The following is a 12268-nucleotide window of genomic DNA, read 5'->3' on the forward strand; positions in this document are numbered from 1 at the left end:
AATACTATAAGTCTTTGTTTTACTATGGTTGCAAATATCAAAAAATTTCTATATGTGACATGGCACCAGAGTTAAGTTAGGGTTTTTCAAAATGCTGACACACCAAGCTCAAAAAATACCCCCTCAAAATGTGGAAAAAAGGGAACCCTCTCACACTGCTGGTGGGAATATAAATTGGTGCAGCCACTATGAGAAATAGTATGAAGGTTCCTCAAAAAATTAAGAATAGAGCTACCACATGGCCTAGCATTCCTTCTTCTGGGGATTTACTAGAAAAATTTGAAAGCACATATTTGTAAAGATATATGTACCCCGATGTTCATTGCATCATTATTCACAGTAGCCAAGACATGAAACAACCTAAGTGTCCTTTAACAAATGATTGGATACAGAAGATATGACTCATACACACGCGCACACACACTGAATACTTCTCAACTATAAAAAGATGAAATATTGCCATTTGTGACAACATGGATGGATCATGCTAAGTGATATAAGTCAGATGGAAAAGGACAAGTGCCATATGGTCTCACTCATATGTAGGATATAAAACAAAAAAGCAATAAATAAACAAACAAACAAAAAATAAATGAACTCAGTTATAGACAACAGAATGGTGGTTGCCAAAGGAAAAGTGGTTGGGGGAGGATAAAGAGGGTAAAGGGGGTCAAATATACGATAAGGGAAGGAGGCTAGAGTTTGGGTGGTGAGCACACAATGGAGTATACAGATGTTGTATTATAAAGCTGTCTACCTGAAATTTATGTAATGTTATTAACCAATGTTATTCCAAGAAATTTAATTGAAAAATGAAAAACCCTTAAAATAGAGCAGCTTAAAACTACATAAAGGTGTATTTCTTTTTCACATAATCATCCAGAGGTGGGTGGTACAAGGCTGTTCTGGCATCCTCACCATGTGGTTTCCATCTATGGGATAAAGCTGGTTCTGACGAGCTCTTCCCACTTCTCAGTAAAATAGACCTAGTAGAAAGAAAGTCAGCAAGAACAGAGAATACCTGAGTCCTATCAACTAATTAAATATAGTTGACATTTATAAAACATTCCACACAACAATAGAATACATATTGTTTTGAAGTGTATACTTATCACATTAGGTCATACTCTGAGTCATTAAACAACTTTAACAACGATAAAAGAATTGCAGTCATGCAAAATATATTTTCTGACAATAATGAAATCAAACTAGAAATCAATAAAAGCCAAGTGACAGGAAGATCTTTATATACCTGGAATTTTAAATACATTTCTAAAACTATCAGTCCAAAAATAATTCTAAATGGGAATAAAAAAATGTTAGACTAAATAAAAATGAAAATACAACTTAGCAAAATTTGTGAGATGCTGCTAGACAGTGCTTTGGGAAAAATTTATAGTATCAAATAATTACACAAGAACAGAAGTTTCAAATAAATAATCAAAGCTTACACCTCAAGAAACTGGAAAAAGGAAAACAAAATAACCCAAAGTAAGTATGAGAAAATAAATGATAATGTTGAACCATAAATTACTGAGACTGGAAGCATAATAACAACAGAGAAAAAATTAATTACAATAAAAGCTGGTTTTTAAAAAAAGATTAATAAAATTGACAAATCTCTAGCAAGACTGACAAAAACAGAGAAGATGCCAGTTACCAATATCAGAAATTCAAGAGGATATATTTACGGATTCTGCAGAAATTAAGAGAATAATAAAATATCACCACCAAAAAACCTCTACACACATAAATTTAATAATTTGGACAAAATGGACAAATTCCATAAACCAAAAGATGAAATATATAATGAATAGTCATATAACTACCAAAGAAATTGATTAGTTATTTAAGACCTTCCAAAAAAGAAATCTCCATGCCCAGATGGTTTCAATGGCCAAAGCTGGAACAATTTGAGCAACAAAATAAAATAGTATTGGATTATAGCCCAGAGTATAAAGTAATGATCCATAAGTCCATACTGATATAAATAACTGATTAAATAAAGTAATAAATTAGAAAGAAGAGATCAGTCTGTGCAGAAGAATTCCAAATAATTTATTTGGGTACGCTTCCCTTCTCTGAGCATAACTCCCCACTCCTCAGTTGCAGACTGTACACAGTGACTTCCATCTAAACAGTATACTGTATGAAAAGGGGGGGGGGGGGAAGGAGTACCTTTATAATGGAGAAACGTGACAATCACCACCTCAGCCAGATAATCAAGGTCAACATCAATATTCATAAATCATTTGCAGATAGTATGTACCCTTGATATGATGTGATGAAAATCACAATTTACTTTTTGTGGTCTTCCTCCCCCAACCCATAACCCCAGTCTTATGAATAAAATGTAAGACAAGTTCTAATAGTGAGGCATCCTACAAAGTACTGGCCAGCACTCTTTAAAATTATCAAGGACATCCAAGACAAGTCAAGTCTGAGAAACTGTACAACCCAAAAGAACCAAAGGAGAAAGATAACTAAATGCTGTATTCTACCTTGGATGTGATCCTAGAACAGAAAAAGGACATTAGGTATAAACTAAGGAAAACTGAATAAGTTATGGGCTTTATGTTGTCATAAAGAGAAATATGTGTAACCAACTGATGGGTAATAGCCTTAGAAATTTATCTTTATATTAAGGAAATGCAATAGACAGGGGCAAAAATGTTAAGTTGCCAAGTTAAATTAATTATAAAAGATATGTCCATAAAATAATCAAAGCAGAAATTTGTTCTTGGCCTAGATGGCATGCAGTACTTTTGGCTCATCCATCATGTTTTCTGTGACTTCATTGGTTTTCAATATTTGATGCACTTTTATCTTAATAACTGTATGGTAGTGATGAGCATCAGATGAGGATAAATTTGTATCTGAAGCAAGTGAATAATGTCCTAAAACCTTTTTGTGAGGATTATAGCCATATTTGAATGAAAGATCCAAACATGTTAACAATACCAAAGGAATTACAGCATCAACTAAAAACTGTTCAGATGCTGTTGTCTGCACATTATTTTTCTTTTCTTAAACTTTCCATGTAACAGGTAGTGATACATCTCAATTGTTTTTAATTAGGCAAAGCTTAAAATTATGAAATGTCATTAATTCATTTGTAATTTTATATATTGACTATTTGCCAAGGTAATTTCATTTTTCATATGACTTATTTCAGAGCATTTTTTAAAAGTTCACAATATGTTAGTTGTAGGAGATAGCTTGTCTGCTAGAAGGAGTCTTGAAAGGGAGACATCCTTTTATTGAGTTTTTGGATCATATAGACAAGTATTCTGAATCTAGAAGCTGGAGTAACACTATCCTCTTGGGTCGAAGAGGATAGTCATTGGGCAGTCATTGGGGTTGGGAAGGAGTGATTTAATTGATTCAACTAAATACCTAAAACTTTTATGTAGCAATGCAATCCAGTGAGGAAACAGGCCATGTGACCTAGATGCCTTCAGCAATCACTGGGTCATGTGAAACTTTGGGAAATCAACAACTCAAAGAAGTAAGGTCTGGGGTCCTATTTGGCTAGTGAGGATATTACCCTTTTATTATATAGGATTGTAATCATGAGGTTAGAATCCACTGATTGGCCAATCTCAGAAAACATACTATCCTTGGAGACTAGCCAGCCCAGTTGAGAACAGCTACATGAAATGTGGAAGAGAGATAGTTGCTCAAATGTTTAAATTTAGGATCGATTCTGAAGAACTGACAGGTAGCCTTATTCAAATGCATGAGGGCTTTCATAAGAGAAACTTACACACATGGGAAATGCAGCTGCTCCCAGTGGTAGCCAGCAGGGGAAAAATCCATACCCCTCCAGGACAGGTTCTCTTTTTATAGGGTGTTAATAATAAAACCATAAAGTTAGTAGTCAGTAGACCAGAATGAACAATGCATTCCCAAGTTAGCAGATAACATCAGGCAGTTATCACACTCTATACATTCATTAACCTCCTTCCTGGGGGCACAGCATTTATCTTTGGGCATTCCCATTTTCTGGGTAGTCAGCCAAGCCTGAGGCTACAGAGAGTTAAGAGTCTGACATTGCCCAAATACCTTTGCTGCTGGAGCCACATTGCATCTCAGTGAGTTCCCCTACAGATACCAAGATGTATAGCTTTTGGGGGTGGCAACGGTTGCATGGTTGAGTTTCTGGACCTGGACTGACCTTGGTATCAGCAGCCTTTGAGCTCTTGGCACCAGTGCAAACATAGCACCCAATATTGGTGGTGGCAATAGCAGCACTCATAGTAGTTCTTTAGATCATGCTTGTCAGAAGCTTGGCTACAAGAATGGTTCTCCAGCCTTTACAACAGTTCTGTAGCCTACAAGGTAGTCTTTTAATAAACACCCATTCTATTTAATCCTCAGAGTCTGTGGTTATAAGTAAAATTCTGACTTTAATGTAAAAATGTTAGATATAAAGCTGGAAATTCCATGGGCCCTGACATGAAAGTAGCTTGTTTGAAAATTCAATCAGCATAGAAGAAAAGATGGTTGAGAGATCAAGAATTAGAGACAGAGATTTGATGAGTACCTGGATCTAACCTTGACAGAAACTAATAAAAAAATAACTTATTTATTGGCTTACATATCTAATATGTAAGATATGTAAGCCAATAAAAGTTTTTTCTTCCCCCCAAATCATTTTGGGTTGGATTATCTGTCATTGCAATTGAAGACATTCAGATTAGTATAGACTCTTGATTAATATCTTTTTATATCTATATTTATAGCAGAACAGTCAAAGAATTTGTGGGTGTTTTAAAACCAGCACAGTCACACAGTTGGTCAGTGACAGATAGGGGATTCAAACCCAGCAAGTCTGAATCTTACCTACTATGCCAAAAGGAATTTGTAAATCAGAATATTATATATATATGTATATATGCTGAAAATTAAAGACATTAAAATGATACACAGATGAATAAAACTTTTAAACAGATGAATAAAAAAAGTAAAGCATATTGTTTAAAAAGATATTGATGAAGGTGGGATATAGGCTGGATGGGAAGAGATAGAATTATGTCCACTCAGCCACACTCCACACAGAGTGCTGGTTTGAAACTGTCTATACATGAAATCCCAGGGATATGTGAAGGTGTTCAATATACTGTATGGTAATGGTGACAAAAGCAAATCAAAAGGCAGTATAAGCATTGTGGTCCTATGTTTTGTTAAAAACACACCCACACATATATCAGAAAAATAATATAAGGAAACACACAAAAATATTAATGGACCGATGGGCTTTAAAGATGACTTTAATTTTTAAATTTGTATAGAGAAAATAAAGGCTTTTTTGCTAAGTTCAACCTTTCTGTGAGATGTCTTCCCCTATACTGAAACCCCAGTCTAACTATCATAAAATAATATGTTGACAAGTCTGTGCTGAATAAATTAATTTTTTGAAATTCTGAGTAAACTGAGAGACATGTCAATGATGTCTGGGAAGTTATGCATTTAGTGTAGATGTAGCAGTATGCTGACACTTGGGTGTATTTCAATCCTGCACTAAACTTAAAACTTTTGGTTCTTGCCTCTTATTCCATTGAATAGAAACCCCAAAATTGCTTCATAGCTTTTAAACTAGCCAAGCAATATTTGCCCCTTTCAAAAACATGGTGTTTGAATAGATGCCATGGCTTTTAGATGCAAATAGATAATTTATTTGATACAGAGACTTCATCTCCTCTCTCATCAAAGCCCTTTGCAATCTCCCTGAGATAGATGTTCAAGCATAGTCATTTAATCTGTTCTGGTTCAGTGGTGGACAAAATTAGCCTATATGCAGATAGCATTCTTCCACATTTACATGAAGAAGAGAAAATCGTTATCGGGCCTTTAATAGCACCACTAAAGATTTTGCCTTTCTGATTAAAAACTGTAGTGTTGTGTGTGTTTTTTAAGTCACTGAAACAGGCTGAAGAATTCAAACTCTATTTTATTCTCCCCTCCAGGAAATTACATCAGGATTTGTATATTTAAAGACTGCTGTAATGAGAAAAGTCACGGTGTGTGGAATTATAAGGGACCTTAGAGGTCATATGGACCTGTTTTGCTGGTAAAGAACAGACATTGCAAAGGCTGTGACTTGTCTGGGGTTCACAGTACACAGTGGGATAACCACACTAGAGTACACCTTGCCTCACTCTGGGGCAGCTCTTGTCTAATCATGCCACACTACTTGTTATAAGAGAGCTTCCTGAAACTTCCAAATGGGCTTGAGATCTCTGGCATTTCCATGTAGTGATTTTTTTTTCTTATGGGAATATGAAATTATTAGACCATGATTATTGTTCTTTAGCCAAATATGCCATCTTTTCTGAAAAAGATGTTGTATGTCTGTAGTGAGGGTACCTGAGTAATACCTGTGTCCCTCCTGTAATAATGCTACAATTGAATTTCTTGTTGAGGGTATAGTAGCTATTGATTGAGAATTTATAGGGAATGAAGGGAGGATGAAATGCTCTATCTGTTGGTATCCTAATAATTCTTTCTTATTGCAATAAAAATAAATTTAATGCAAACAGGAGATAATTCCAAGTTTAGGAGATCCCTACAATTGTATGACAGCATTCTAGGATTTAAAGAGCAACTTTATTTTATATAATTCTCTTATTGGTTCTTTGATGTTAGCACAGATGAGGACAATGAGGTCCAGAGAAATGAAGGGACAGGACCACATCACAGTTCTGGCTCTGCATGAGGAGCTGCTCCTTGGCTTAGTCTGTTGCTGATGCAGCTCTAGGACTTCTACAGCCATGGAAACCATCAGTTCAGAAGAATATAAAGATTAAACAGCAGAAAGCATTGGGTTAAGAGCAAAAAATCCTGTGACCTAGATAGTCAAAACAGGGTCAGCTACATATACTGACCTCACAGGGTTAGCTTCTTCTTGTTCTGGCTTTTGGACATGAGTTTGTAACTTTGGGAGACTATTCTTTCTCTCAGCTGGCATAAAAAAATGAAAGTGTTTATTTTTAAAATTGTATTCAAAAAGGGAACAAATGCTTTTCATACCATTTAATGTCATTGGGGCATTACATTAGAAAGCAACTGGGTTTTGACATCCCTTTCTTATGGTTGATAGACATAAAAAGCAGTACCACTGGAAATGAAGGTCTTCCACCAGGTGGAGAAGTGAACTTTAAAGTTCTGCTGCAGAATACTTTCTGCATCTGGAGAAAGGTTTACAGATTGTCAATCTGCAAAGCTGTCCTGATGACCTTTCCATACATCAAGGTGGCCTAAAGCAGAATGCTACATTGGCAATAACCAGCAGATTGGACACGAGGTTACCAGTTAGGGCATCTGATAGTTTTCACTTCTGTTTCTATTTCAAATTACTCATAGGCCCAGTTCTTTTAGGTTTAGTTTAATCTCTTTCATTTTCTATAATTCCCATGGCTGATTTAGCAAAATTATGTTTTTCTGGTAAAAATTTCCTTTGATATAATTCATTTTTTATTCAATATTCACAAGTGATATTTAAGTTAGAAATTGAGCTGATCATCAGTGTGCAACTCTTGTCCCTTCTTTATCTAGGAGTATCTTTCTATAAATATACTCTTTTTCCATCTAGAAATCTTACCCTCTTTCTTTTCTACATAATTGCCCCTTATCCTGCAAACTCACCTCTTCTGAAAAGGCTTTCTTAGCCCACAAATTACATCAGTGCCAATATCTTAATTTATGCCCCAATGATAATAGATGAGCTCACTCAGGACGAGCACCACATGAGAAAACAGAGTAATTGGTTTGTAAGGAACACACAGAGTAAGCAATGCCTGCTGGGGAGACAGAGAAGGAGTGGCTAGAGAGGTAGGAGAAAAACTAGGGGAGAAGCCCAGGTATGGCCATTTCTAGGTGTTGAGCATAGTAAATTCTATTTACTGCTTCAGGGAAGACTAATGAGCCAAGAACTGAAAACCATCATTGGTATATATTTGTATCAGCGTGTATAAACAGAGAATAACACCAAATGATTCATAAAAATCTAAGAACAGTGTTTATCCACAGAGGAGAGTGGGCCCTGGGCAGATGAGAAATATGGATGGAAGATTGCCTTTATATTTTGCATACCTTCTAAAGTTTCTGCATTTTGAATTATGTGAATGTCATATTTTTAACAAGTTGAATTAATGTTAATTAGTCTAGTTGTAACTCTTATTAATGTTTACATCAAATTAGGAAAATAAAAACTTCCAACATTTTGTATATAAATAAAAATTGAATTTAATGGGTCAAATGATTTAATCAACACATAAATGAAATTTGTGTAATAAATCTTTGAGAAAAATCATTATTGCATTTGTTAATTATAATGAATTGGAAAACAGAAGATGTTTTCCAATCCATTTTAACTGGGAATCAAAATATCCTGAAATTATATAAAGCATTTCTTTGAGTCCCTTCAGTTTATTTTTAAGTAGGTAAAGTAGCCAAAAAAATCAAGATTTACATGTACCTAATCAGGGATCAAATCTTTATGTTTATCATGGAGTTTATCTAAGAATTAAGAATGTTAAAAAAGACATCTTTCCATTTGGGGAATGAAGTATTGAAGAAAATCATAGATTTATTCAGTTTTCCAAGGAATACTTATCATGCTAGTGTTTAAAAGATCACATAGATAGGTTAAAGAGTTTTTCCTTGTTTTATATGTCATACTAGAGGCCTGGTGCATGAAATTCGTGCGGGGAGGGGGGTTCTCCTTGGCTCAGCCTGCAACCTCTCCAATCCGAGACCCCTGGGGGGACATCCCTCTCACAATCCTGGACAGCTGGCTCCTAACTGCTCACCTGCCTGCCAGCCTGATCACCCCTAACCACCTCTGCCTGCTGGCCTGATCACCCCTCACTGCACCCCTGCCAGCCTGTTCATTTCTAACTGCCTCGGTCTGCTAGCCTGATTACCCCCAACTGCCGCCCCTGCCGGCCTGGTTGCCCTACACAGCCTGTCTAGTCGTCCATTTGGTTGCGATGGTTGCTTAGGCTTTTATATAGATAGATATTTTACCATTAAGTTTCTTAGTGCTGCCTGTAGAAATACGTTTTTTTAAATGTACTGGTCACATATGGTAATTTCTGTGTATTAAAGCTTTCAAAATGTTCCTATCCCCTTTTTTGGTAATTTTTATTTCTTTCCATATCAAAACTCCCTTGTGGGGTCTTGGGATGACACCCAACCTGTCAGATTCTCCTTTCTGGGCTTATTTGTAGCTAAATAAGAGATTGTTTTTCACTGATTTTAGCTGAGCAGACCAAAATAAATTCAAATTTATTTTTATATTTTTGTAAAAATCCAGAGTTAGAAAATTCCCTGAAGTTCAGAAAAAGTAATAGTAACTATTATTTTCAAGAAGTATATAAAATATCATTTTTTACATACCAACATTTCTATTTTTTCCTCTAAAACTTCCTAATGGATTTTCTAAGGGCTTAACAGTTTTTAATGTTTTAAGAATAACACTTTTTTCCAATGGTTAAATTTCACACTTTTACCTAAGAGAAATCTTTAGAATATGTTAATGGATGTGTATTACATTTTAATTTAGTAATTCAAAATAGTGATAAAGAGACATACTCCATCTTTAGAGTAGTTTTGTGAAGTTTAGTAGGCATATATGAGCCCTTAGGGAAAAAAGTGTCAAAAGCCCAACACTTGATTCATCCCCTATTGTAAGCATAACCATATATAATCTATACTTCATTAACAATAAGAGAAAATAAACTGATTTTTATAATTTTGTTTTTCTTTATAAGATAAAATCCCAACCAAGTCATGTTTGCCACTATTTATATTGAAAATTGTTTGCCCAATTGAGTTAGGACAGGCTAGGTTACCCTACAGTAACAAAGTAATCCTGAAATGTCTATGAGTTAACACAACAAAGGTGTATTTCTTGTTCACCAAAGTTATAATCCAAGAATGACACTGTCAGCTATGTAGTGACTCAGGGATTCAGGCAACTTCCATCTTGTGGTTCTTCCATCTCAATAGGTAGTCTTGAATGCTGTGGCAGAGGCACCTTTAACTTCACTTATAAACCATTGGCCAGAATTAGTTGTATGCCCACAACCTTCTATTTTTTTGTGTGTGTGTGTTTAGGAAAAGAAAATAAAGTAGGACTAGGTGAACACAAAGCAGTGCGTTTGCCATGGTTTTAAGTGTAAGCCCTTTGTACTTTTTCTAGTACTGAATATCCTTGGAAAATGGGGCCCTCTCTGATTGAAACCAAATTAGAAGCTGTTATTCATCTCTGATTCCTTCTGTTCATTATGGAAAATGTTTCAACAAGCCACGTGCAATCAGGGAATATATGAACACTGCTGGCTTATTATTGATTTCAAAATTTATCATAATTTGTTTTGTTTTGATTGGATATTGCATATGAGGAGGGACTGGAGATGCAACAATGTATCAATTTATAGTCTTGCCAAGCAGAAAGTCTCCTACCATGACTTTGGTTTAGCTTTTAAAAATATTGCCATAAAAAATGGTTTGCATGCCTCTGATAATAAATATGGTCTTAAAACTTTTACTGCATTAAGTATTTAATGGAGTTGAGAACCTACATCAACAAAAATGAAATTATAACTAATAAAAATAGTCTATAAATGTCATAGAAATAAATGAGGTATTTTCATAACTTAAAAATCTCTCTCTTCTGTGAGTGTTTTAAACCTAAAATAAGAACCAAAAATGTCCCCAAATTTTATCATTTCAGTCTATTTTGAACTCTACTATAATGGTATTTTTTTAAACCAAAGTTTTCCTTCTAAACTGTGAAGTGTCATCAGAGAAGGTGGAAATATTTTGCTGTTGGTTTGTTTTATTCATGTGAAGACATCCTGGGAAGAGAAGAGAATAATGGCTATGTATCTGACATACCTAGACATTTTCTTGGCACACAGGGTACTTGGAACAAACCATATAGCTGTCATTTGAGGTCTGTGGGTTAACCTACTGGGTACAACATAAGAGTTATATATGGTAGCTGGCCTGGCAGGTCTGAGCATTGGTACAATATTTATGCATTCCAGCTTGGTTCCTGGACTCTTTACAGTTTCAAATAAGTAACAGGTGAAATCCAGAAAACAGTAACTTTACTGTTGGAAGTGATGCAAAGTCTTGCTTTAACCAAAATAATAAGTAAATGAACCAACAGACAAAGAAGCAAGAAAGTATTTTTTAAAAATTCCACAATTTATCTCACATTATTATTAACAACATTAATGGCAAAAAGTAATAAAGAATGAATGAAAAACATAGTGCAAAACACATTTTGATCTCCTAGTGCCCTTTGACTCAGAAACAGTGAACTGAAGAGATCAAGAGTTTTGTTAATTCCTGCAGTCTTTAGTTGCAAAGTCATAACTGTGAATCAGGGTGCCAAGAGAAATTTTTGCATGACAGCAGGAAAGAACTCAGAAAAGGTAGCTCTCTTCTGTAAGCTATTCTTCCTAGTCTCAAAATATGGACAGAAGACACATATCTTTGCAATGTCCTGAAACATAATCCACAGGTATCATTACACTCAATGGTCAGAGAAGCCAAGATTGATCTAGCTATGGAACACTGTCTGGCCAATATCATTCATGCAACCAAATTAGCTTAAGGCTTCCAGTGGCCAGTATAGCCATTAGAGTCAAGCTGGGCAATATGATGAGAGGGATTTGGGAGTAGTCTGGAAGTCCTTAAATATAAGACTCAGAGAACTAGTCATGGACATTCTAGTTGGTGGTGTAAGTTGTGGACCTTGATTTGAAGATCAGGCACCTGTAGAAGACATACCAGCTGTATATATATTTAAATATATATATGTATATGTATATTAAATACATGTAACTCCCAGGCAAAGTGAGATTAATAGTTAATAAGACTGTACCTATAGTAGACATACATATTAGTTATTTTCATAAACACCCTAGGGAACATGACAATTATCCTGATAATATTTCATAGTCAGGGATTGTTTAATAGGGACTGATTGACACCCTTAACGAGATAGGTTCCTCAGTGGCTTTCAGCAGTAAGCTGGCTTTCATATCTGAAGTGTAGCGCCTGCAAAAAGTGCTTTGGAAGATCAATAATATGCTGAGTTGGGTAAATGCCACCAGAGAAGATCTTTTAGGGATCATGTATTTACCCATCAAGCCATCTTTTTACCCATTCAAGAATATCTCCTGAATACCTACATTGTGCAGGCATTTGTATGAGTAAGATCTATTCCTTGTCTTTCAGATGTCTACAA

Source organism: Myotis davidii, unplaced genomic scaffold, assembly GCF_000327345.1.
Source record: "Myotis davidii unplaced genomic scaffold, ASM32734v1 scaffold812, whole genome shotgun sequence".
In the NCBI taxonomy this organism is placed as follows: Eukaryota; Metazoa; Chordata; class Mammalia; order Chiroptera; family Vespertilionidae; genus Myotis; species Myotis davidii.